We start from the raw sequence: 27,176 nt of genomic DNA, 5'->3' as shown, positions 1-27,176 counted from the left end.
AAGGATCAGATTGTCAATTAATCGCCGGGAGGCGATTCCGAAGATGAGCCTTATCAGCTCGGTCGAACAGAGATGCCGACAGTTTACAGCATACATTTAAACCACTATGGTGCCACTTTAAATACTCATGGCGACCCCCAAAGGATCTTGGGAGCTGTAGTTTGCTGAGAGTCCTTAGGACACCCTCCATTCCCCTCGTAGTGCTACATTTCTGAGTGGTTTAACAGCTGACCCCTCTTCCCAGTGAACTCTGGGAACTGTAGTTCTTTGAGGGGAACAGTGGCCTCCTAACAACTCACAGCATCCTTAACAAACTACAGTTCCCAGCATTATTTGAGGGGTAAGCCATAATTGTTTAAAGTGGTATCATAGTGCTCTAGAGGTAGGGCATGAATGTGGCCTCTCACTCATCCTCTATTAGCGCCACTTGTCTTCAGTGACAATATCCTGGGCTCCTTTGAGAGGAAGGTCAGGGTATACTTTGGGCAATATACAAGCAAGCAAGCAAATTAATGCCCTGGACCTGTCAAGAAGGGTAGTCAGGCTGGCAGGTGCAAGACTTTCCTTGCATTGGCTCTGCAGCTTTGAATCTCCCTCCCCTAAGATGAATGATCAGTCCTCTCCTTAGTAGTGTTTCGTGAACCACAAGCTTAGCATGAGTCCACAGTGTGCTGCAGCAGGGGGGAAACCTAATGCTTTTCTAGGCTGCATCCACAGAAGTCTACTGTCCAGATCAAGCGAAGTAAAGGTTCTGCCTTGGTCAAACCACACCTGGAATAATGTGTCCAGTTCTGGGCATCACAATTTAAGAAGGATGTTGACGAGCTGGAATGTGTGCAGAGGAGGGCAGCCAAGACGATCAAGGGTCTGGAAACTAAGCCTTAAGAGGAACAGTTGAAGGATCTGGGTATGTTTAGCCTGGAAAAGAGGAGACTGAGAGGAGATCTGATAGCCATCAAGCTTGTTTTCTCCTGCTCTGGAGGGTAGGGCTTGAACCAGTGGCCTAAAGTTACAAGAAAGGAGATTCTGGCTAAACATCAGGAAGAACTTTCTGACAGTAAGAGCTGTTCAACAGTGGAACAGACTCCCTCTGGAGGTTGTGGACTCTCCTTCCTTAGAGGTCTTTAAGCAGAGGTTGGATGGCCATCTGTTCAGGATGCTTTAGTTGAGATTCCTGCATCGCAGGGGGTTGGACTAGAGGACCTTTGGGGTCCCTTCCAACTTTACAATTCTATGATTCTAAGGCTTAAGGATTGCTTTTAATGTATGTCTGTATTGTAGTAGGCAGAACCATCTGTTTTTATTCAGAGAGTTCGCCCACATATCCGTTTGTCCCATGCTCAGAAAGCATGGATCCGAGACGTTTTCCACTTAACCCACACTTTCTAGGCATGAGTTTGAGCGGTTGTCCTCCCACCCCCATCCCCCACCCCCCTTCCTGGGAAAACCTGCTCTTTAGATCTAAATCAGAACAAATGACAATCTGCAGAAAACACTGATTGCTGTTTGCTCCAACTGAGTGCTAAAGAGCAGTTTTCCCCAGGGGAAAGCAGAAGAACAATAGAAGGTGTGATTCTAGATTCAGGTAGGTAGCCATGTTGGTCTGACACAGTCGAAATAAATTAAAAAATTAAAAAATTGTCCAGTAGCACCTCAGAGACCAACTAAGTTTGTTTTGGGCATAAGCTTTTGTGTGCATGCACACTGAATAGGAAGCGTGCATGCACACGAAAGCTTATACCCAGAACAAACTTAATTGGTCTCTAAGGTGCTACTGGACAATTTTTAAATTTATTTTGAATAGGAGGTAAGCCCTTATAGTGGTAAAGCTTGCTGCAATACATTGGCTTGAAATGTATGGAACTGCTGTTGCCATGGCTGTGATTGTGTTGTGCATATTCTTTTGCATTGTTTTCAGCACTGTAAGCAACTGTGGGGAAAATACTGTCTTTTGAACAATGGCAAATAATGGCAATAACTTTATTTGTACTCTGCCCTTCATCTGAAAGTCCCGGGGGGGGGGGGACTTCACAATCAAGCTTAACCTTGAAGGTAAAGAAAACAGCACGGAACAATCAAAATACAAGACTCAAATGAAAAGGAAAAGGAAAACACATCAGTAGTGGTTGAAAGATGCAACTGAGCAATACTCATCCCTGTTCCCCAAAGACCTGGGATAAGAGGTGCATCTTCAGCTGCCATGAAGACAAAATCTGTTCCACAACACGGGGTTCATCCTCCCCATACAACACGCAGATGTGTGGTTCTTATTTTGGAGGTATTTGTTTATACCAGCAGGAGACCTGAATAGGGGCCCCAATGCCTCTTTGCTGACCCTTGGATCTCTGCCCCAGCTGTGAAATAGTAGCTGCTTCTTGCTTCTGCTGTAGTTTGCACTGTCGTTTGAACCAGAGTGCCTTCCGCTGAGTATTGCTCACAGGGAGCAACAGAGAACCTCAGGCTCAGGGTTGCAGTTGAAGCCCCCCAGTGCCTGATAATTCAGGGTGATCCCCTGTAGCAAAACCCAGGGCAAGAATAGATGGCTACGGAAAATGTAAAAGCCAGACCTGCCACCTGAGAAACCCCCTCAAAATCCAAACTGAAAGCGCTGCGTGCATTACCACCATGGCATGTTTGTGCCCATTGAAGCCCCTGGAAAACTAAATGGAGCATGCAAAGCGACAGTGAATAAAGGTTAAAGTTGCACCTTTAACGTAGCACAATGCCAAGTTCCGTTTTGCCATGGTTTGTAACACAATGCTAACAGCGGCAATCGTGCCTGGGGCCTGGCGTCTGCAGTCGGAAGATAAACAACACCACTCTGGCCTCAAGAGCTGATGGATTGTGAAAGGCGCTGCCCCCGTCAATAGATTCTCAGCCATGAATAGGGTTCGTGCTAAATTTACAACCATTATATAATCTCAGAGATTGCTTGCCTTGTACACAGAGGGAGCTCTGTAGGTTTCCATTTCAAATTGGATCCTTCCCTTTCTCCTCTACTCCCTTTTATTCATCAGTATGCCTATTCTTTGACGTTCTTAGAAGCTGTTAGCATTGTTGGACAATTTTCACTTTAGCCTTATTAAATCTTCACGCTGCAGAGGAACCCTTTTATGAATGAAGCTGTCAGCTGGACACCGTTCTGCTGAAGAATTTCAGCTAACAGGTCAGAAAGAAGTGTCCTCAATGGCCCCAGACCATGTGCTCCCAGCTCCTGGAAAATGGCGGACGTCACGTGGAGCAAAGCCTTTTCAAAAGTGGAGCCAACGTTGCCAGGGAGCTCACCTTCTTCCATGGGGATTGGCCTTGGGGAAACTGGAAGTGGCGACTGTCTTTTGGACAACTTCCAGGCCAAAGGAATGCATGCGGCATATAGTTAACTCATTATTGCCAAACATAACGCTTACAGTCTCTTCCACAGCTCTGAATATCTAGGCACACCAATCCAATGTCCAGGCAGCTATTCCCTATGGTCTGTGCCCTATGGAGCAGTTGCAACAACAGGGCCTTCCTCTCCCTCCACCATATGTACCTTCCACCAACAGGCTACACACATGCAGCTGGAGACTATGCCTGCATGAAAACTTCCTCTGCCCACCACTTTTCAGTCCCTTACTGGTTCTGATCTAGACAGTGGTGCAGGAGAAGGTGGGGAAGCACTGGCCTTTCATTTCTCTGGCCTGCCTCTTCCTCCTTTTCCTCTAGGTCTAACGTTTCCCTTGCCTCTGATTCCTGCCTCCTGGCCAGAACAGTTCCCCGCAAATCACTGCCCCTCTCTTCCGAGTCAGATTCTAGCCCAGCTTCGCCCAGTGATCTCTCATCAGCATTCTGCCAGTCCTTGCCAGCTGTGGGGATATGATGCTTGTTGACTTCAACAAATTTCCACTGCCAATGTGTTTACTGATTCTGCAGCATGTGTTGTTGTTGTTTTAAAAACAAAAAAGAAAACTGTGCTTTATTAGTAGTTGTAGTGATTTCATTTGTCGTGTGTGCCATGGTTTTAAACTTTCTTGTTAGCTGTGTTGGGGATCTTAATGGTACTGATGTTTTGCCGCAGCCAAGAAATATGGAACTGGTTTCCCTACTAACTTTCATTTGATCTTGGCCAGTAATTATTTTACAGGATTTTAAGGGAAATATTTGAAATATATCAAGAGCTCATGAGTACTTGAACAGTAGTGGCTCATTATATGTGATGACGGGTCTGATGCAGACAAAGATCATAGCTGTCAACTTTCCGCTTTTTTAAAGGTAAATTCCCTTATTCCGAATAGGATTCCTCGCAAGAAAAGGGAAAAGTTGGTGGCTATGATAAAGATGCATGTGCAAAGGAACAATCAGGAGCCCTAGAGTGCACTCCCAGTTGTTCCTTGGTAAGCAAGGTTTGCTGCCAGCACTGAGCAGCTGACAGCAAGCCCTGCGGGGATCAGCTGCACTACGGAGTTCTCAATTAGGGACTCTGTAGTGGAGCCAGTCCCTGCCCAGAGTGGACTTGCTGTTAGTATGGATCAGTTGACCGGCACTTTACAGCAAGTCCCACGGAGACCAGCGGCACTACAGAGCTGGGATAGCTCTGTCGCTACAGCATGAGATTCTTAATCTCTAGGTCGAGGGTTCAAGCCCCACCTTGGACAAAAGATTCCTGCATTGCAGTGGGTTAGACTAGATGACCCTTCTGGTCCCTTTCAACTCTTCTGTTTTATAAGCCACAGCGGTCTTTGGCTGGGAGCCCTGCATGGTGCTCCTGCCAAAGCTTCCCTCTGTGGAGTAACACATCATTGAGTGACTGTGTTGGCTTCCCAGACTCTCCTCTGTCCACAAACAAGTTGGTGATTCTCAGCTGTTCCTAATTTGGCACAAACCTGGCCTTTCTAGACAGCATGCTAGAAAGAGCCCCCCACCCCCTGTCTCTTTCTGTCTCTCAGACCCACAAAATAAATCGCACACACGCCTCACAAAGGAAGCTGGGATCTGCTAATGGAACACTTTTATTGGAGGCTAAATATTTTATCAGGCTAATGGTGTTCTCTCTTCCGATGGTTTACTACTTTGCTGGGTATTGCAAAGTTAAGGCCTTCCCACGCAATGCTCTTTCATGGTCATTATGATGCAGCCAGGACAGAACTAGTGTTCCATGCATAATGAAGGGAAGCAGGAAGTCAGGGGCAAGAGATCTGGGCAAGGTTAGTATTATTAGTATTATTATCTGCCCGTTGGCTTCAGTGCCAAGAGATAATTGCTGCCAGTCTCTGTCTCTTATCAGGACCAGTCTTGAGTGGGTGGCCAGGGTTGGGAGAGAAGGTTCCTTGGGTTCAGGAGTGTGCATTGATTTTGGAGGAAATGAAAAACTCAGCTGAATTTGGCGAATTGTGAAATGAATGCAAGCAAAACTGGCCCTACCATTAGACAGAGGGAGGTAGTTGCCTCAGGCAGCAGATTCTGGGAGGGGAAGAGCAGCACTTAGGACTTCTTCCTGAAGCCCCTCTAGAACCTTTTCATATGTACTACTGGTGAGTCAGGTGTCCAACACCTTATATTTCTGCAGTTGGTTAATCCAGCCTAAGCGCAGAACTTGACATTTGTCCCCAATTCATTTTGTTAGTTTGGGTCCAGTTCTCCAATCCGTTAAAGTCATCTTGAATCCTGAGTCTGTCTTTGGCAGAATTAGCTATCCCTCCCAGTTTCGAGTCACCTGCAAATTTGATGAAGTTTCTTCATCCAAGTAATTTATAGCACTTGAGGTATTGGAGGGCAAAGTGGGTGTTTGAGGACTGGACAAATTCCTGTAAGGTAAGGCTGTCAATGGCTATTAGGCTAGGCTCTGACTCCCAGCTGTTCTGGGCTCCTTTGTAATGAAAAGTGTAGGATATAAATTGGATAAATAATGAGATCATCATCATCATCATCAATGGCCAATACCCCCCCCCCCCAAGAACACCCTGGATATTCAAATGAATGTTTATGGAGCTGCCTGCCATCAGTTGTGAACTCAGCTTCCTATTTTCCTGCTTGGCTTACTGTGCTGTTTTGGATCTAGGTAAAAGGTTTAAAAGATAAAGGACCCCTGGATGATTAAGTCCAGTCAAGGGTGACTATGGGGTTGCGGTGCTCATCTCGCCTTCAGGCCGAGGGAGCCGGCGTTTGTCCACAGACAGCTTTCTGGGTCATGTGGCCAGCATGACTAAACCACTTCTGGTGCAACAGGACACCGTGACAGAAACCAGAGTGCACGGAAACGTTGTTTACCTTCCTGCTGCAGCAGTACCTATTTATCTACTTGCACTGGTGTGCTTTCGAACTGCTAGGTTGGCAGGAGCAGGGACAGAGCAATGAGAGCTCACTCCGTCGTGGGGATTCGAACCGCTGCTCAGCTTCCTGTGTTGTTCTGGATCTAGGTACCGCAAGCCCTGAAGGGCACCTGATCTTCAGAACTGGATTGCTCTGGTTTTGCACTCTCAGTGATTTCTTTCTCTCTTCACCAGCTGATATTTCTTTTCCCTCTCCCGATGGAACCAACGGCTCATGCTCCTTTCTAAATTACAGCCAAATCAAATATTTGCTGAGAAGCTTATACATTGGGAAGGAGAGAGAGAAAGAAATGAGCTGAAATCCAAATAGAGACATCAAATTGCAGTTCCCAGAATGGTGGGGGGAGGGAGCCTTTAACCTTTTACTGTGGCAATGTTTTCTCAGTGCAATGCTTCTTGTTTCAGCATCCCATCCTTGGGTCCACAAGGTCATGGCAAGATGGTAGCTGGAGAGAGAGAGAAGCTCATTCAAACAACTTGGAAACAAACAAAGAAACAGATTCAACACTACCACAAACTATTGAGAAGCAGCAAGGTGCTGGAGGACAGAGAAGAAGCCCTGTCCCTTCTAGGTTTCAGGGGAGGGTCTTTAGCTCAGTGGTAGAGCATCAATCTTGCACATAGAAAGTTCCAATTTCAACCTCCAGCATCTCCAGGTCATCCTGAAAGAGACTCCTGCCTGAAACCCCAGAGAGATGCTGCCAGTCAGTGTGGATAATACTGACCTAAATGGACCAGTGCTCTCTCAGCTTGCAGTTCCAAGCTATTGTCATACAGAGGGACATTTGAGCTACTTGGACCAAATGGTCTGGTTCAGCATAAGACACCTTTCTATGTTCCTATGTTCCTGATAGCTTTCAATGCAGCGGAGGACAAGGTCCCATTGCCAGGGTTGAAGCAAGATTCAGTTGCCTCTCTGGTCAGTTTTTGCATACGGATGAGAAGAAAGGTGCCATTTTGCCTTCCAGCTAAGGTTGTCCTGCACAAATGGATTTTGACTCTACACTTGATCTTAGTCCAGAGGCCAAGAAGCAGATATACCGTATTTTTCGCTCTATAGGACGCAGCAGACCACAAGACACGCACCTAGTTTTTGGAGGCGGAAAACAAGGGAAAAAAATTCTGAATCTCAGAAGCCAGAACAGCAAGAGGGATCACTGCACAGTGAAAGCAGCAATCCCTCTTGCTGTTCTGGCTTCTGGGATAGCTGCGCAGCCTGCATTCGCTCCATAAGATGCACACACATTTCCCCTTAATTTTTAGGAGAGAAAAAGCGAGTCTTATAGAGCAAAAAATACGGTATGTACCTTTAAACTGTGCTGTTTCTGGGGGGTGGGAATAGAGAATTCCCGCTATGGACTTTTGATCCATGAGAGACCCTCCTGCTGACAAAATCAGCAGCAGTACAGCCACCTGGAGAGAAATACAAAAGGATTTACAGTGCTTATACAGTTCCATATGGGTGGACGTCTAGTTTCCTCCAGAAGGAGCAATCTAGCTTAAAATGCTTCGGTGGACCAATCTCCCACTGAATTCTGTGGTGCTCGATTGGAATGCTGGAAGCCAAAGCCATTTTTGTGTACCTACGGGTCTATACAAAATAAAAAAAATACCTACGGGTCTATACAAAATAAAAAAAATTCCTTCCAGTAGCACCTTAGAGACCAACTAAGTTTGTTATTGGTATGAGCTTTCATGTGCATGCACACTTTTTCAGATGCACTGAAACAGAAGTCACCAGGCCATTATATATAGTGAGAGGGTGGGGAGGGGTATTACTCAGAAGGGTGGTGGGAATGAGTGATTGGCTGACAGGTGTGGTAAACCTGTTGACAACTGTTAATGACTGCAATTGGTCTTACAGGAAAAAGCAAGGGGTGAGATGGCTCAAAATAGCTTTATCGTGTATAATGAGATAAGAATCCAATGTCTCTATTCAGACCAGGTCTCTCCATAGTTTTAAGTTTGCTAATACCCATACCCATTGAGTCAATCACCAATTCAGCAACTTCTCTTTCCACTCTATTTCTGAAATTCTTTTGTAATAAGACAGCTACTACGGGTCCATGTCCCTTATGGTTGGCACCCCTCCCCCAGTTCCTTGGAGAAAGGTTACTAATTTTACACAGATACTGCAGAGAAAACAGACATCTTTTCCATCCATCAGTGCCCTGTTTCATGGCACTTGCTGTACCTGACATTTGCTTTCTGCAATTAGCTGATTTCTTTAAGTGTTGCTTCTTCATGCGTTTTCATAATGGAATAAGCCCCAGTTCTTTGATCTGAGTACAATTAACTGAATAGGATAATCTGAAGCTCATTTTCATCTTCACTGTGTAGAAATCTATATTTTCACTGCTGAAAGTAATTTTAATGATTGCATCTACAAATATTTCCATTACTCAGGGATGCATCTGTGCAGATTCATATTCAACAGAGAAGGAGGCACCATGCTGGTGTGCTTTTGCCAGTCAGCATGGAACCAAAAATTTCCTGGCCTTATTATTTGGGTTTTTTGTATCCCACTCGTGCTCCCAAAGGAGCCCAGGGTGGCAAACATGGCAGGGATTCGAACCGCCGACCTTTCGATCGGCAAGTCCTAGGCGCTGAGGCTTTAACCCACAGCGCCACCTGCGTCCCCTAATTATTAATACAATAAATAGAATTCCTAAAATCCCCATTCGACAATACAATAAAAAGGACAATTCCTATCCCACATAAAAGGAAGAGCACCTCAAAGATGCCAGAATTATACCAGACTATGTTCCAAATTAACAACCAGAAGGTTGAGAAAGCAGTATGTCTTAGCCTGCTGCCTAAAAGTTGGCGTTGATGGCACTAGGTGTGTTCTCCTAAGGAAAGGATTTTACAAGTGGAGAACCATCACTGAAAAAGGCTGCTCTCATGTTTGCTCCTCCCTTGGATGAAGCTCATGGAGAAGGGTCTCTGATTACATCTACATATGAACTAGGAGCCCCAATAGTTAGTTCTGGAGAGCCACCAGGGAGCAAAACCTGGGGTGGCCTTTATAACTGGGGTGTAGATTACCCCATACTGATAATCTAACACCTCAGTTATTCTGCTAGCTTACTTTGATTTCAAATAAATATTAGTCACACTTTAGAGTTGTTGCTACTGTTTTTGTTTTACGTGTACCTCCTAAAGGATTTGTTAAGAATACATAGATACCTCTGAAATGAAACCTTGAGGTTAGAGATAGTTCCCTGTAAATTACTCACAGGTGTTATAGATGAAAATCCATGGCAGTGATAATAAAAAGAGATTAGGAAAACTCATTTGCGTGCCGGACTCTGTAATCATTCATAAAAGGTAATTAGACTTTTATTAAAACATCTGCCGGTTGTTCATCTTAACTACTAATTACCTTTTCTCAAAAACATCTAGAGAATGCAAAACTTAGCAGAGGAGCTGTTTGTGGTGCTGAAGTCTTCGCTTGGAAGTCCTGGCAAGTCTTAGCTGATATAAGGTTCAAAGGTCCTCAGTCTGAGATTATGCCTGTGCCATTAAACCCCATTGCCCTAAACTCATGCATCTTCCATGTTTACATAATGGCCATTCGCTGACTCCACAGCTGGAGGCAGTAATTCTTCTGTATATCAGCTTCTGAAAACCACAGGAAGAGAAAGTGCTCTTGTTCTGAGGTCCAGCATGTGACCTTCCCATAGGTACCTGGCTGGATGCTGCATTAGATGGGCCATTGGCCGGATCCAGTAGGGCTTGTGTTATGTTCTCATGTTCATCCCAATCCAACATCACTTCCTGCTGTTGGCTCCTCCCTTATCTGCTCCAGCAAATGCGATTCTAGCTTTGGTCCAGGCCAGGCTTACTGCCCAGCTGTTTGTGGCCATGCCTGCATCAAGATCTGTTCTTCAGCTCAGGATCCATGCCCTCAGAGAACTCCAGAGGGCAACAACCCCAAAGAAGCAGCCTAATAAAGAATGAACATGCTGAGTAGCTAGGGAATGGCAAAGAGAAGGGGAAGAAATGGAAGCAGTGAGAGATTTTACTTTCTTGTGCTCTATGATCACTGCAGATGGTGACAGCAGTCACAAAATTAAAAGACGCCTGCTCCTTGGGAGAAAAGCAATGACAAACCTAGACAGCATCTTAAAAAGCAGAGATATCATCTTGCCAACAAAGGTCTGTATAGTTAAAGCTATGGTTTTCCCAGTAGTGATGTATGCAAGTGAGAGCTGGACCATAAAGAAGGCTGATCGCCAAAGAACTGATGCTTTTGAATTCTGGTGCTGGAGGAGACTCTTGAGAGTCCCATGGACTGCAAGAAGATCAAACCTCTCCATTCTGAAGGAAATCAGCCCTGAGTGCTCACTGGAAGGATAGATTGTGAAGCTGAGGCTCCAATACTTTGGCCACCTCATGAGAAGAGAAGACTCCCTGGAAAAGACCCTGATGCTGGGAAAGATTGAGGGCACAAGGAGAAGGGGACGACAGAGGACGAGATGGTTGGACAGTGTTCTTGAAGCTACCAGCATGAGTTTGACCAAACTGTGGGAGGCAGTGGAAGACAGGAGTACCTGGCATGCTCTGGTCCATGGGGTCACAAAGAGTCGGACATGACTAAACAACTAAACAACAACAACAAACCATCCAGGGGTCCTTTACCCTACATTTTACCTTATTAAAAACATTCTGCTTTTGTCTAGGACCGCTCACAAAAAAACAGGCTGGCCCAACTCAAGCTGTTATATTTATACAGGATGGTGACCATCTCTGGCATTTCAAATAGCCCTTCTGTAGGGTAAAATGGCATTTGTCTATGTCCTTAATAAATAAAAGTCACAAGAAGATGAAGTTCATTTATTAGCAGCTTTAAAAAAATGTAGCTGCCACCACCTTGGGCTCTTGGAGGGTGTGAACGAAGGACTATAAATAGTGGGGTGTGCAAGAAATGTTGCTTAGCGCCTTGACACATGTGAATGATGGTGACAGTGTTGCTATCACACACAGACACCCCACCCAGAACAGGACACTTTGGATGATTCATTATTCCTTTGCTCTGATTCCTCGGCAAAGTGAATGGAAGAAAATGTTGCTTCTGAGATGCATGTGAGATGCAAAACAGGAGTCTGTCTCCAGGGAGCTCACAGATGAGCTGAGATGTAGGAAGGGGGTGCATAAGTAATGGAAGAAAGGAGAAATCATGAAGGAAGTGTATATTTGAGAGGCCAAGAGTTGCAGGGAGAAGGTCAGGCAGGCCAAAGTTCAGGATGATCTCAGGGTTGCAAGAAACATTAAAAATAATAATAAAGGTTTCTTTGGCTATGTTCAAAGCTAGAGGAGGAACAAGCACATGGTAAGTCCTCTGTGTGGAGAAGATGGAGAAATGCTATTGGGTGACAGAGAGAAGCCAGAACTGCTCAACACCTGCTTTGCCTCTCTTTTCACCCAAAAAGAAAGCAGTGCCCAACCTGGTGATAACAGCATAACTGTCAGGAGTGTGTGCAGGAGCCGGGCCCTGTGACCAGTAGGACTTTGCAGGACTGGGGCCTTCCTCAGTTTGTTCTGGAGTGGCAAGGCACGGCCTCACAGGTGAGGCTGAGTGGTAACTCACAGCACCTGGTGGCTAGAGCTGGAAGGGATATAAGGTCAGCATTTCCCTTTGGCTCCTTGCCACAGCAACACATTTCCTGCCTTGGGCTTCTTGCTTCCTGATCCTTGGACCTCGACTTCTTGACTCCTTGCTCCTTGCCCATCAAACCCTTGACTTCGTGACTCCCTGCTTCCTGACCCTCAGATCCCTGGCTTCTGGACTCTCGTTCCTGCTACCACCCCGCCATCTTGCCCCCGGTCCCGAAGTCCTCAACTGGGAGTTCGATCGCCCATAGACCGGACCGTGTCAATAACTGATGCAAGGAGGGAGCTGCAGCCCAATATAGGAAAAGAGGTGGTAAGGGAACACCTAGCTACTTAAAATGAATTCAGATCTCCAGGCCCTGATGAGCTGCACCCAAGGGTATTGAGAGAGCTTGTGGATGTAATCTCAGAGCCTCTGTCTATAATCTTGGAGAATTCTTGGAGAACAGGTGAGGTCCTTGCTGGCTGGTCTCAGGCAAATGTTGTCCCAGGAAGAACTTTCTGACAGTAAGAGCAGTTTAACAGTGGAACAGACTCTCATGAGATGCAGTGGGCTCTTCTTCCTTGGAGGCTTTTAAGCAGAGGTTGGACGGCCAGAGGTTGGGTAACCTTTGGGTCCCTTCCAACTCTACACTTCTTTGATTCTATGAACAAAAATGACATTAGGGATGAGCGAAGCCTTCCATATTACTTCAGTGGATACATTTACTTCCACTAAAAAGCAATTCTTCATGTACAGGTGATTCATTTGCAGGATGGATATGTTGTGCTTTACATGAAAAGGTTTTCTGAATGATTGGTTTACATACAAGCAGCATCCTAAGCTGAATGCACACCTGTCCCCTTTCAATGTGCTGTTGCACAGTTGATGGTCAGTTACATTTTTCTTCATCAAAAGTCTGCCAGACTTTGAGGTGCAAGGCCATTATTGCTCAAATTAACAAGCTATTGGACTCCATTCTGACTTAATTGCGAAGCATCTTGTGCAATAAGCCGCTGTTTTGTCTCTCTTTTGTAATAGATTCAGAAATTACCGTATTTTTCGCACCATAGGGCGCACCGGAGCATAGGGCACACCTAGTTTTGGGAGACGGAAAACAAGAAAAAATTATTCTGAACCCCAGAAGCCAGAACAGCAAGAGGGATCTGGCTTCCGGGATACCGTGTGGCTGTTCTGGCTTCTGGGGTAACCGCGCCAGGCCTCTTCAGGGCAGCGGGATGAAGGCTCCCCCTGCCCAAAGAGGCTGTGCAGGGCTAAAGCAGAAGCCAGGACAGACGCGTTGCTCAAGGGGCGCTGCGCCTTCTCTCTCTCTCTGTGCAGCGCCCCTGCTTCACAGGAGAGGTGCTGCGCAGAGAGGGAGAAGGGGTAGCGCCCTTCAGGGAAGCTGGAGAAAGAACAGAAGGAGACCCTTCTGTTCCTCCTCCGGCTTCGCTGGACAGGCGCGTTGCTCAAGGGGCGCTGCTCCTTCTCTCTCTCTCTGCCCAGTGCCTCTCCTTCACAGGAGAGGTGCTGCGCAGAGAGGGAGAAGGGGCAGCGCCCTTCAGCGAAGCTGGAGAAGGAACAGAAGGAGACCCTTCTGTTCCTCCTCCGGCTTCCAGGACAGGCACGTCACTGCGAAGCGGGAGGAGGAACAGAAGGAGACCCTTCTGTTCCTCCTCCGGCTTCGCTTGATAGGCGCGTTGCTCAAGGGGCGCTGCACCTTCTCTCTCTCTGCGCAGCACCTCTCCTTCACAGGAGAGGCGCTGCGCAGAGAGGGAGAAGGGGCAGCGCACTTCAGTGAAGCTGGAGAAGGAACAGAAGGAGACCCTTCTGTTCCTCCTCCGGCTTCCAGGACAGGCGCGTCGGGGCGAAGCCTGCATTCACTCCATAGGACGCACACACATTTCCCCTTCATTTTTGGAGGGGAAAAAGTGCGTCCTATAGAGTGAAAAATACGGTATACAGCAACCTAGAACAATGGCAAATGTATGCTTTGTTTGCTTTGGAAAGTAGTCTGGAGGGTCGAACACAATTTCTGAATTGGGAGGAGGGCAGTCTCCCTCCTCCCCCTCACACACAGAATGAATGAATGATTTGCTGCTGACCCTGCCAATCACTGTCTCGGGAGCCACCCGCACGCAGCATGCAGTGCCTGGCACATTAACCCCTGAAGGAAGAAATGCGGCATGAAAAGCTTTCCTCTCCTCACTTGGGCAACCTTTTATAATATGGACCTCTGTGTGAGCCCCAAATTTGGCACCCCCAAGTGATCTTCTTAGTTATGGATCGTCTCAATGTTGTGCCCCCTTGACTTGGTGCCCTGTGTGTGAGAAATGTCTGCATCACCCCAAATCTGGAGCTGAACTGGATCCCCTCTTCTGGTAACACAGCCCCTTTCTATTCTCACGAGAGGGAGGGAGCGAGGGAGCGAGACAGCCTTTATGTGTGATGGAAGTTGCCTGAGATTTCACAAAGCTAGAAACTTAGAGCTCAGGGCCTAAGCCTGGTGTGAAGAAACACAATTGATGTGCAAGTTGCTATGGCAGAAGCTTCCATTTATGGAACAAGAGTGCTGGCAGAACAACTCTATGGCCAATGCCAGCTTCAGATTACTGCACTGTCGAGAGTTATTTTGTGCCTAATCTTTTTTTACCTGTTAAACATACTCTATGTATGCCTTGGCAAGTAAAATTGTCCACTCTGATTGTTCCCCGAAGTCATCTTTTGTAAAATGCTCTGGCAACCTATTACCTGTTGTCTCCTGTTGAAGTCAAGCGACCAGCAATTTTTTATATATTAAAAAAAAGTTCTTGTTCATTTTGTAAAAAAGGGGTGTATCGAATTTCAATGGGAAATTGCACACAAGTCTGGGCCTCCTGCCCAGTATATGTAAAAACAACCACATCGGGTTTTTAAGAGCTGCATCTGATGCTTTGGGTAGCTTTGTTAAAATGAAAGCCTGAATGCTCTGCCAAGGAACTTCAAATCATATGTGATGCTAATGAGGCCTATTATGCAAGTTAAGAGAAAATCATGCAAATATTATTCCCCTTTCCCTAATTGTACACATGGTGCACATTGCTTAGCATTTTGTTTAACACTGTAAGTTAGTAACCAAGGAACGGGTGTGTGTCAAACTGGATATTTTGGAAGACAGAGGGGAGCTCTCTCCTGTAAATAAAAACAGACTAGGGCTAGCCATATCATCCTACATAACAGTATGGTCAGCCCTAAACAGCTTGCCTCTAGTGCAGTGCTTCTCAAACTTTTTTCTCTGGGCCACACTTTCAGAATAAAAATTTGCTCACACTACACTGAATTTTGTATTGATAAGCAATGCATTGGAAAACAAAAAGAAACAGCTCCTAGAACTGCTTGGTTTATAACATGGAACACAACTGCTTTATAATATGATCATGGGATATCCAGAAAACATAAAACAATGCAGCTACATAGGAGCAGGAATCATCCCCAAAATATAATTATAAATATAATTATAAATGAGCCTCTTACTTATGTACCTTAAGGATGTATATAAATGCAATGTGTGAGCTCGCTTTTGCCGGGTAATCTCATTTATATTAGGTCCAATCTGATACAAACAATGTCTCTTCTCCTCATCAACACAAAGAAGTCCTTCTCTTTCCCAATCTTCCATATTTGTCAGAGAGCCCAGCTGCGCATTGTTTTGTAGCAAAACCCAGGAAATTTACTTCCATGAGGACTCTAACCTACTTTCCGGGATCAGTAGCAAATGAGACTGATTTAAATTCCCGGTTTCTTAAAGAACCAGGAAACCTTCCAGACTACATAATTGCTTCTGTCCTGGTCATGTTGTTGCTGAATGCAAATCTTGTTGTGGGCACGAACTGCATAATCCGCTGTTTCTTCCTTTGAAGAATCTATCTTAAGAGAACATGTTCCATGTGGATTTGTCTACCAAAGAGTCCCTAAACCAGGAGTGCAGAACTGTTTTTCAGCCTGAGAGATGCATTCCCTTCTGGAGAATGGCCACGTTCTAGTGGTGGGCAAGCAAAAGTGGTGGAACAACTATTGTCAATTTTGCTCTTAAGTTTCTACACATACTCAAACATACCTCTCAGTCCTCCATCCAGGTGAGCGAGAGGCATTATCAGAGTTCAAGAATGTATTCGAGAGGACAAAGACAGTCAGGAGAATGAAGCAGGTCTGATGAGGGGTGTGGCTTGGGGTGTCCCTGAGAACCCGACAGAGAAGCTCGGAGGGCCATATTCGGTATCCAGATCTGTGGTCCTCAAGCAATGACAAATCTAGACAGGATCTTTAAAAGCAGAGACACTACCTTGCCAACAAAGGTCCGTATAGTTAAAGCTATGGTTTTCCCAGTAGTGATGTATGGAAGTGAGTGCTGGACCATAAAGAAGGCTGATCGCCGAAGAATTGATGCTTTTGAATTCTGGTGCTGGAGGAGACTCTTGAGAGTCCCACGGACTGCAAGAAGATCAAACCTATCCATTCTGAAGGAAATTAGCCCTGAGTGATCACTGGAAGGACAGATCCTGAAGCTGAGACTCCAATACTTTGGCCACCTCATGAGAAGAGAGGACTCCCTGGAAAAGACCCTGATGTAGGGAAAGATGGAGGGCACAAGGAGAAGGGGACGACAGAGGACGAGATGGTTGGACAGTGTTCTCGAAGCTACCAGCATGAGTTTGACCAAACTGTGGGAGGCAGTGGAAGACAGGAGTGCCTGGTGTGCTCTGGTCCATGGGGTCATGAAGAGTCGGACAAGACTAAACAACTAAACAACAACAACTCCTCCCCTAGACATCTGCTGTGGAAATTCGGTGTGATGCAGACGACCATAGGGGCATAGAATCATAGATGATGGAAGGGAACTCAAAGGTCATCCGGCCCTCCTTTCTTCCTGGCGCCACCTTTGCAAAATACTTCTCTGTGGCTGCATCTTGCAATGGAAGACAGGGGCATCTTTCAGTGATCTGCACTGAACGGGGTGCTTTGTGGCGTTCCCCAAGTCAGGAAGGATTAGACTCTGATTAGACTCTGGGGACGCAGGTGGCGCTGTGGGTTAAAGCCTCAGCGCCTAGGGCTTGCCGATCGAAAGGTCGGCGGTTCGAATCCCTGCGGCGGGGTGCGCTCCCGCTGCTCGGTCCCAGCGCCTGCCAACCTAGCAGTTCGAAAGCACCTCCGGGTGCAAGTAGATAAATAGGGACCGCTTACCAGTGGGAAGGTAAACGGCGTTTCCGTGTGCGGCTCTGGCTCTGGCCAGAGCAGCGATGTCACGCTGGCCACGTGACCCGGAAGTGTCTCCGGACAGCGCTGGCCCCTGGCCTCTTAAGTGAGATGGGCGCACAACCCCAGAGTCTGTCAAGACTGGCCCGTACGGGCAGGGGTACCTTTACCTTTACCTTTAATAGAATGCACACACAGGCTTGACCAGCAAGACTCTGTGAGGAGTGCGTATAATAATAATTCCTGTCCACCCTCCGGCCCAGGTTGCTTTATTCACAAAAGAACCTTTTACACAGTGTTCATAAGAACCAATCAGATTTCCTCTGAGCATTTCAAAAAACCCCACGTGGGGACAAAGTTACACTACAAAAGCTAATTTCCTACTTGAGAATGCATATGCAGTTCAAAGTAAATAAAAGAGGAAGCGAAGAGGAATGCTTTTAGGAAACTCCGGAGGTCATAAACAGGAGAGGACGGAAGGATGACAAGGAGATAGATATCTTTATCACCTTCCTGTGAAACTATTTCCAGGTCCTAAGATTAACAAAACCAAGGAAGGGTACATCAAAGAAACTACCTACTTATAGTGGTACCTTGGGTTAAGTACTTAATTCATTCCGGAGGTCCGTTCTTAACCTGAAACGGTTCTTAACCTGAAGCACCATTTTAGCTAATGGGGCCTTGCGCTGCCGCCGTGCCGCTGGAGCACAATTTCTGTTCTCATCCTGAAGCAAAGTTCTTAACCCGAGGTACTATTTCTGGGTTAGCGGAGTCTGTAACCTGAAGCATATGTAACCCGAGGTACCACTGTATCTTTATGTACTGAGGATGCCTGATGAAGCAACTGGCCTGTGTATTTAGAATGCTTATACGTGCTTGTCAGACAGAGAGAAATGGGCAGTAGAGAAAATGGCCAGAAATGCAAAGGCTTGTGGGATTTGATCAGAAATTGTCAATGAATCGAACCCAGCCAATGCCATGCTTTCACAGCGGACACAACGTCTTGATGCATATTTTATAATTCCTCATAGTAATCCCATCTGATCCCCACACTCTGGATATTTGCATTCCTACATCACTTTGATTTGCTGGAACTAAGTGTGTATCTGAAGAAGTGTGCATGCACACGAAAGCTCATACCTAGAACTAACTTAGTTGGTCTTTAAGGTGCTACTGGAAGGAATTTTTTTTCTTTTATTTTGTTTTGACTATGGCAGACCAACACGGCTACCTACCTGTAACTGCCATATACAAAGTTAGGCTACCTGTGTGTTGTCCACAGTGACTGGCTTCAGCTTTGAGTTTCAGACATGGACACAGCCATCCTTACCTGGAGATGTTGGGGACTGAGCCTGGAACATTTTGACTGAGCCTGGAACATTTTGCATGCAAAGCAGATGCTCTACACACTGAGTATACCAGCTGAGAGAGAGTGATTAAGATACTGAAATTAGCTGAGCCACAGCCCATTCAATGCAGGAGCCAGCAGCCAGCAAATACTCATCTTTCTAGGCCCCTTCTCTTAACCTTTTCTTTCAAACCTAGTACCAGACTCAGCCCCTGCCTGCCGGTTTTATCCAATTCTGCTCCAGTTAGAACTTACACCAGCTCTGTGGGTACACTTTGGGGCTGGACTGACCACAGAAGACAAAGAGGGCTTACTAGAATCCACATGTCCTGGGACTGCTGCTAGACATTGTTGTACATGCACCCCCCAGGCACCCAGTGTGTCCATTGGCATGTTGACACTATGTCTCTGTGTATACAAAAGGGGATCCAGTATGTTACCACTGTCAGGAGCTCAGCCTACACTCGAGTAGGACCCTGGCAGAGACACATGCCCAACTGACATGTTCCCTCCCTCCTGGTCGATCGTTCGGGAACTTCAAAAGCTTTCTTCTGCCTGAACAGCACAGCGACCGATGCCAACTGACACCGGCACACTTAGGGATCCACAGAGTTTGCGCAGTTTGCATAACAGACCTCAGCAACTCAGCATTTTGGCTAATCTACTTTATTTACATATAAACACACACAGAATAATGCAACATGACTCTCTCTCTCTCTAGCATCAGACAGCAAAGAGAAAAAGAACAAAGGACAATAGTCCCACTTCACGGAACACAGTAACACAAACATCCTGTCTCCGTCACTTCCCACTCTGTGGAGTCAAAACATACACCATCATGTGAAAGACAACAATCCCATGACTGCAATCATGGAACAGGAATTCTAACAACCACGTCAGTGATGCTGCTGATCTTTCATTGTCAGAGGTTTCTGGGGATGTGTGACAAGAACTGGTTATCATCCAGGACTCTATTTTAGGGTGCAGAGTTGCTGTTCCAGAATCCACATGACTCCAGAAATTATCCTGCACCTTCCCTTTTTATATTTTACAAATATAAATTTATTACAATACCAGATACATATCCATGTAAAGAGATTTCTCTGAATCTCAAGACTCCCCCCCCCCCCCATGGGTGTCAACATTTTCAACTGCATATTATTTCATGATCTATATTTTATATCTATCCTTATGGTCCATAGTATTTGTTACATTACAAGTGAGATTAAAATCCTGCTAATGTTTTCATCTGCTTAAATGTTTCATAATTTAAGAGACAGTGGTCTCTTAAATAAATTATAATTTCCCCCATTCTTCCCTGAAGCTTTTGTCTTCTTGGTCCCTGAGCTTTCCGGTCAGTTTTGCCATTTCTGCGTAGTCTAACAGTTTGGTTTGCCATTCCTCTCTGGTAGGGACTCTTTCTTTTTTCCATCTCTCAGTTAACCTGGACCTTCCAACAGAACATTGGTGGAACAGATCCAACTATGGTTTTATCAAAATATATTTGGAGAAAATCCTGGTGGTTTAACCTTTGGGTGACTTCAAGATAACCTATGCATCCCACCTGCAGAGAAACCAAACAGATGGAATGTCACTTTGCAAGAACAAATACTTTGAACAGTTCCCATTCATCAGTGGTCCTATCATTCACTATTTATGATGGGCATACAATGAATATTACATGCTAACTTGGCACATCCACTGGCACTGCTGGATTTGATGATGCTCCAAAACAACAGATAACTGATAACATTGATAATTTGTTGGTGGGTTTTGTTTTGCTTTCTTTTTTAAAAGATGCAATGTTAAGGTATCTTCCTTCTTACTTGGTGCATTCTTATCCACCTGTAGCTCCATAATCTGGAGGATTGTGGTCATATCCTCCCCCTGCCCCCCCCCATATCTATGGACCAAATTGGCCAGAATCTGAGGGGAATGCTTCAAAGAATGGAGAAAAGATATAACGAGATTCATTTGGCAAGGCAAGAAACCTCGGATAAAATATAAACTTTTGACAGATAAAATAGAGAGGTGACGGGTAGCACTACCAAATTTAAAATTATACTACGAGGCAGAATGTTTACTATGGGTAAAAGATTGGATTATACTGGAGAAAACTAACATCTTAGATCTTGAAAGTTTTAACAACAGATACGGATGGCATACCTATCTCATTTACGAGAAGGCAAAAGTCCATGAAGATTTTACAAATCATTTACTCAGGAACGCGTTATATAAAGTCTGGAACAAATACAAATTACAACTGGACCCCCCGGGTGGCTTTCGCCGCTGGAGGCGCATGCCGTGAAAAAACTTAATATGAGAAAAAACTGGGTATCATATAGACAACTACTGGAGGAAGATCAAGGAAAACTAAGAATAAAACCCTATGAGGAGATATGACAATATGTGTCAGATAGCTGGCAATACCAGCAACTTAGAAGTGGTCTTTCCTCTTTTCTGTTTTTTCTCAGCACTGCTCCAATCTATAACTGCTCACATGTATTACTGTTCACTGTATTACATGTTCCTGCTGTGATGTTCTGCTCCCTATCCGCTGCCCGTCTTGGAAGCACTGGCGAAAATACTCCTCTGCAGGTGTTCTCAGGTGAGATGTATATTTTCCAGAGTTAAAGACTCAGCTGGATTGCTTGATACTGGCTCTGGCTTGTTGTGTTCTGCCCTGCCTTGTTGTTATTCTCACATCTCAATTTCCCCCAGCAAAATACTCCCAGTGCCTATTTATAGATGTGTTTTGGTCTATGATGCATAGCAGACAGTTCAATCTACAGCAAGCAGGCTGAATTAAGGGAAGGGTTGGGAAGGTACCACTGGCAAGGCAATGCACCTCATGTATCTGTGGCATGTGGTCCTTGGATAAACATAGGGACTGAGTACCAAAGGAACCACTTTTTTGCATTCCTTTCATTCCATTTCTCCATTAATCTTCAATAATAATTTTTTTAAAAAAATAACTATGGAAAATTTGTATTCAATTCCACATTTAAATACATATTTCTAAACATTGTTTTGTCTTGAAAGACACATTTTAAAATATATTTTATCTCAAAATACACATTTTAAGAAACAGATTGATTCTTTTTTCCCCTCCTTGTTTCCATTTTTAGCTGAAAACTGCCCAGCAACATTTGGAGCAGTGAGATTTGATGGACAGCTGTCTTCTGAGCTGCACGTTAGTCTGGTAGCTGCTTGTTTGAATTCAGTTCCTATCCAAGTCTGCAACGATAATATTCCTCAACATCCCTCTCTAGAACACACAGACCAATCTCGAAATCTGTTCAAGCAGGGAAGATTGGTACAGGTGGGCCATCTCTATGTGAGAGATGCTTGCCTGACATGGTTCATATTTCCATCAAGACACCTCCGATCAGCTCCTGACAAACCCCAGCTCTTACTGGAACAAAGTCTGAAAACCACTAATCTATATTGTCCGATAAAAACCTAAGCAACCTATTTCACAGTTTATGGATATTACACTTGGTTGAAGTCATACTTTTAAATGGAGGATCTGACCCAAGACATTTTCCCCCAACTGTGTTGCATTTGGAAGACCCCAGATTCAATCCCTGGCATCTCCAGGTAAGAATGGGAGTGTCCCTTGCTTGAAATTGAAATTGAAATATTGAAATACTTTATTGTCACTTGTACAAATTGTATACAGTGAGATTACATGAGCAACCCCCACTCAGCTCTCTTAGTCTTAATTCCCTCATTTACTGACGCACACCCACTCAACCTGAAAGTCAGTTGCCCTGTTGTTATCTTTTCATTCAGCGACCTAACAGCCCACAGACAGAAGCTGTTCTTTACCCTGTTGGTGCGACTAATCATGCTTCTATATCTTCCGCCTGAGGGCAGGAGATCAAGAAAGTGCCGGCCAGGGTGTGAATCATCCCTGAGAATTTTCCTCACTCTCCTGAGGCAACGTTCTTCCGCTATTTCATCCAGCTGATTCACAGGACAGCCCATAATATCTTGTGCTGTATTCACCACCCTCTGTAGGCACTTCCTATCAGTTGATGTCAAACCAGCATACCACACCGTGATGCAGTATGAAAGGACACTTTCTATTGTTGACCAGTAGAAGGAGATCATCAAATGTTGATTGACACCGTTCTTCCGCAATACTCTGAGGAGATGGAGTCTCTGTTGGGCTTTCTTAACCACCTGGGTTGTATTTATTTTGGAAAATTACTTTGAAATCTCAAAGAGCTGCTGCCAATCCATGTACGCAATACTGGACTAGATGAACCAACACTCTGAGACGGTATAAGGCAATTTCTTGTGTCCCTATGGAGGTGTGTGTCAGCAGCCCTTGAGTATCATGAACTGCTTGGATGCAGAGGAATGGTGGGAGGAACCAGCTGGGGAACCCCTAAGGCAGTGGTGTCCAAACTCGGCCCTCCAGATGTTTTGGGACTACAACTCCCATCATCCCTAGCTAACAGAACCAGTGGCCAGGGATGATGGGAGTTGTAGTCCTAAAACATCTGGAGGGCTGAGTTTGGCCACCACTGCCCTAAGGGAAGAAGGCTCAGAGGCCTGGGACTGATGGTGGGACAACAAAGCAGGAGAAGACTGGAAGGAGGTGGCAGAAGCTGAGGAGGCCACAGGGCTTAGTGAGCTGGGAGAGCCTGTGGCAGAGAGCAGTCCGGAATCAGAATCAGAAGCTGAAGCAGGGGAGTGGGAAGAGGGAGGCCAAGAGGCAGAGATGAGTCAGGCTGGTGAAGAGGTACAGGTTCTCCCCCTCCCGCTGTAACATGCTCCCCTCCGCACTGGAGAGCCAGTGTGGTGTAGTTGTTAAGAGCGGTGGACTCATAATCTGGTGAACTGGGTTCGCTTCCCCGCTTCTCCACATGCAGCTGCTGGGTGACCTTGGGCTAGTCACACTTCTCTGAAGTCTCTCAGCCTCACTCACCTCATAGAGTGTTTGTTGTGAAGGAGGAAGGGAAAGGAGAATGTTAGCCTCTTTGAGACTCCTTAGGGTAGTGATAAAGTGGGATATGCCTGTTGTCTTTGTCCATGGAGTTTTCTTGGCAGGGATGCTGGAGTGGCTTTCCGGTTCCTGCTCCAGGTGGATCACGTTTGGTCAAAACTCTCCACTATGACCTGTTCATCTTGGGTGGCCCTGCATGGCATAGCTCATAGCTTCTCTGAGTTATTCAAGCCCCTTCGCCACGGTAAGGCAATGATCCATGAAGGGTAGGCAGTGATACGTGAAGGGGTATTTTGAATTATGGTGCTGGGGGAGACTCTTGAGAATCCCATGGACTGCAAGAAGATCAAACGTATCCATTCTGAAGGAAATCAGCCCTGAGTGCTCACTGGAAGGACAGATCCTGAAGCTGAGGCTCCAATACTTTGGCCACCTCATGAGAAGAGAAGACTCCCTGGAAAAGACCCTGATGTTGGGAAAGATTGAGGGCACAAGGAGAAGGGGACGGCAGAGAGGAGATGGTTGGATAGTGTTCTCGAAGCTACAAACATGAGTCTGACCAAACTGCGGGAGGCAGTGGAAGACAGGAGTGCCTGGCGTGCTCTGGTCCATAGGGTCACGAAGAGTCGGACACGACTAAACGACTAAACAACAACAACAAAGTGGGATATCAAATCCAAACTCCTCTTCTTCTTCTCCTGTCTCCCAGAACCAGAAGAGGCTCGAAAAGAGTGGAGGAGAATTTGGCGACTCACAGATGCAATTTCTGATTGCTTGGAAAAAATGCTGGAGAGGGGAGAACTTTGGCAGCTGTGGGGAGATGGGGAACCTTCAGTCTCAGCAACTGATTCATTGGGGGCAAGACCTGCCAGAGATGGGTTGCTATGCTCATTAGGCCTGACACTCCTGTGTCAATCAAGTTATGGCTAATAAAGAGTAAACTCCAACGTGCACTGTGTGATTTCCTGGGCACTCGACTGATACTAGGGCCCTGTAGTCACCTTCGTCACATCCCTCTAACAGCATGAATACAGCTCGATGAACACATTAAACAAGCAATATGGTCAAAACTGAAAATAATATTTATATGCAAACTTTTCATTCCTGGTGTTTCCAAGCCTCAAGAGCTGACATAATTTGTTCCAGGAGCACTCTCAGGTTTGACAGGTCCCCTCTCATTTGGAAGGTGACTACATTTCAGGTTTTCAGCTGTTTTGTCTGTCAGGGAGCTATTTTTGGTTCCTCATTCCTCTTAGTTTATATAGTCTTCTGAAGGTGACTCACCTCCCAATGTAGCTTGGCACTCCATTTATATGTCAGTGATATTTGTCCACATTTCCTGACATTCCTTCATACATATCTATCTGTCTGTCTGTCTGTCTGTCTGTCTGTCTGTCTGTCTACTGTTAACAGAAAAATCTGAGGGCTCCCTTGGACAAAAGCAAAGACACCAACCGGGATAACTTGGAGCAAAACAGCAGCCTATAGGCTTGGCCTTTATTGAATACTGTCGCGACAGGACTCCCACCCGCAACAAGATGAAGCAAAATGGAAGCCCAGAACAAAAGAAGACCCCCAACTTTAATTAGTTACTAATCCCCCAAACTACACCCCTAAGAATACATCACAACTACATCACAAAAAGGAGGGGTTGAGGAAGGAGTTGTGGTGGTAACCTGCGTGTCCTGTCACTTGGCTGGTTCCTCCTTTCCCCCTCCCCATGAGTACTTTCCAGGTGACAAAGGGGAGCTTGCAGTTTGCTGCCCCCAGAGGGAAGAGCTGATCATTGTCCTTTGTTCCAGTCATGCTGAATCCACTCCTATATGCAAGTTCTTTGTGATCTTGATGGTCTTCTGTCTAGGGCCATCAGGGTTGGCATAGCAACTGGGCAGGGCTCCTGTGTATGTGCTGGTATGCTCAAGGGATTATGGCTGCCCTGTATCAAACCTTCCCCATTTTGTAGTCCTTCCTTCATGGAGTAAAATAAAAGTGGAACAGTGCAGATCCGATGTATGGTTGATTTTCTATGAATTTATAACAGAAGCGTAGCATATGTAGTGTGTGTGAGACTGTGTGTGTGTGTGTGAAGTTTGTACAAACTGAATGATTGGGTTTTTTCCCCCCTGCGACACTATCCATCTATCTATCCATCCACCCATGAATTAATATGCAATAGGTCATCACAAGTGGAGCAATGTCACAAAAGTTGGAGTATAAAATTGTCCAGTATATCAAGCTCAAAAACAGCCATCACTTCTCCCAGCTGGAGGGTGAGGGGAAATGTAAGAAAAAAGAAATGCCAGAACATGTCAAATCACATTATATTAGAGGAACAAGCTATTGTATCATCATCTAACACCATTCCAATAATGCAATGAAAAGGCCCAGCTCTGTTATATTTGACACCTCTTCCTCAAATATAATTAGCAACGTTCACCGTTTTTGCCATATTCATATTCTAATCAGCATTCATCCATTTCGGGAGCAGAGGCTCTTTTCTAATTAGCAGCTACAGTTATTTTAACGGTGCATTAAAAACAAACAAATGAATACCCCCCTCCCTTTCTAAATTACAATTTCATTCCCCACCCCTTTTGTTTATTGTTTTAAATTGTGGCTTTAGACTGAATATAAATTGTTAGACACATTGGGGTGTGAGTGGAAGGCTCTGTCTTGGAGATAAACATTGGGTTATAAATACATTTATGAATAAATCAATGAATGCATGCAATGTAATGGCCCCTCAATCACTTCTTCCTGGTGTTTATGCTTCTAATCCAAACTTGCATTCTAGGTCCTTAATTTTACTCATTATTGCATTTGCATCCCACCTTTCCACTAATGAGCCGAAGATGGCAATGATGTGTCCCTGATTATATGTTTCAGTTCTGCTGCCCTTGCATGAAATGTATGGTTTGATTCAACAACTCGCAATGCAATCTTGCTCATGCTTGTTGGTTTCTGCTCTCTTCACTGTGCAGCGAAGTGCTTGTCACGAGGCAATGTTTACATTCCAGTCAGAGTTGCTGTTGGAGTTTCTCACGGGAAAGGAGACTGGATGTGACGTACACTGGTTTCCTGTTTTTCACTGTTCTCACAGTGTTTCTCTCCGTGCTTCAGAGGAGAGAGGATGCTTTCTCTGCTCCGGCAGAGGCAAGATGTTTTTCTGTAATCTACCAGCTTTGAAGTGTAAACAAAGTAATATAGAGTATGTGGCACGTACTCCTCATCATACCGCTGTGCACGGGCTACTGCAAATTCAACATTCCTGGTTATCGGCCCAGAACAACGCAGTCAAAGTGACGGATGGACTTCGGAGTGCCGGCAAAGAATGCAAAGGAAAGCAGAGGGACGGATCGGACGATATCTCTGCGCGTCAGGATGAATGATGAGAGGTATGTTGCTCATGCTCCGGGCAGCCTGCCAGCTTCTAATTAATGGCTTTATGGCTGGACTCTGAACTTTTATGGCCATTTTGCCGTGCACAGGCAAAGGCGGAACAAGCTCCTATGCTGGGGAAACCGAAAGTAACTTTTAAAAGTGCTTTTGGAATAAAGCAGCTGCAGAAAACAGTGACACAGCTTGATTTAAGGCAGCAGAGAGAAAGCACTTTTGAACTTGCCTTTGGAATGAGGCTTGAAGCAGCACAGACACAGCTTGTATAAAGCAGCTTGATTTAATGCAGCAGAGATGATGCAGAAGGCTAATGCCAGAGTCATGATGGCTAGCTGCAGA

The sequence above is a fragment of the Podarcis cretensis genome, assembly GCF_951804945.1.
Source record: "Podarcis cretensis genome assembly, chromosome: 7".
NCBI lineage: Eukaryota > Metazoa > Chordata > Lepidosauria > Squamata > Lacertidae > Podarcis > Podarcis cretensis.
This window is presented reverse-complemented; position numbering follows the sequence as displayed.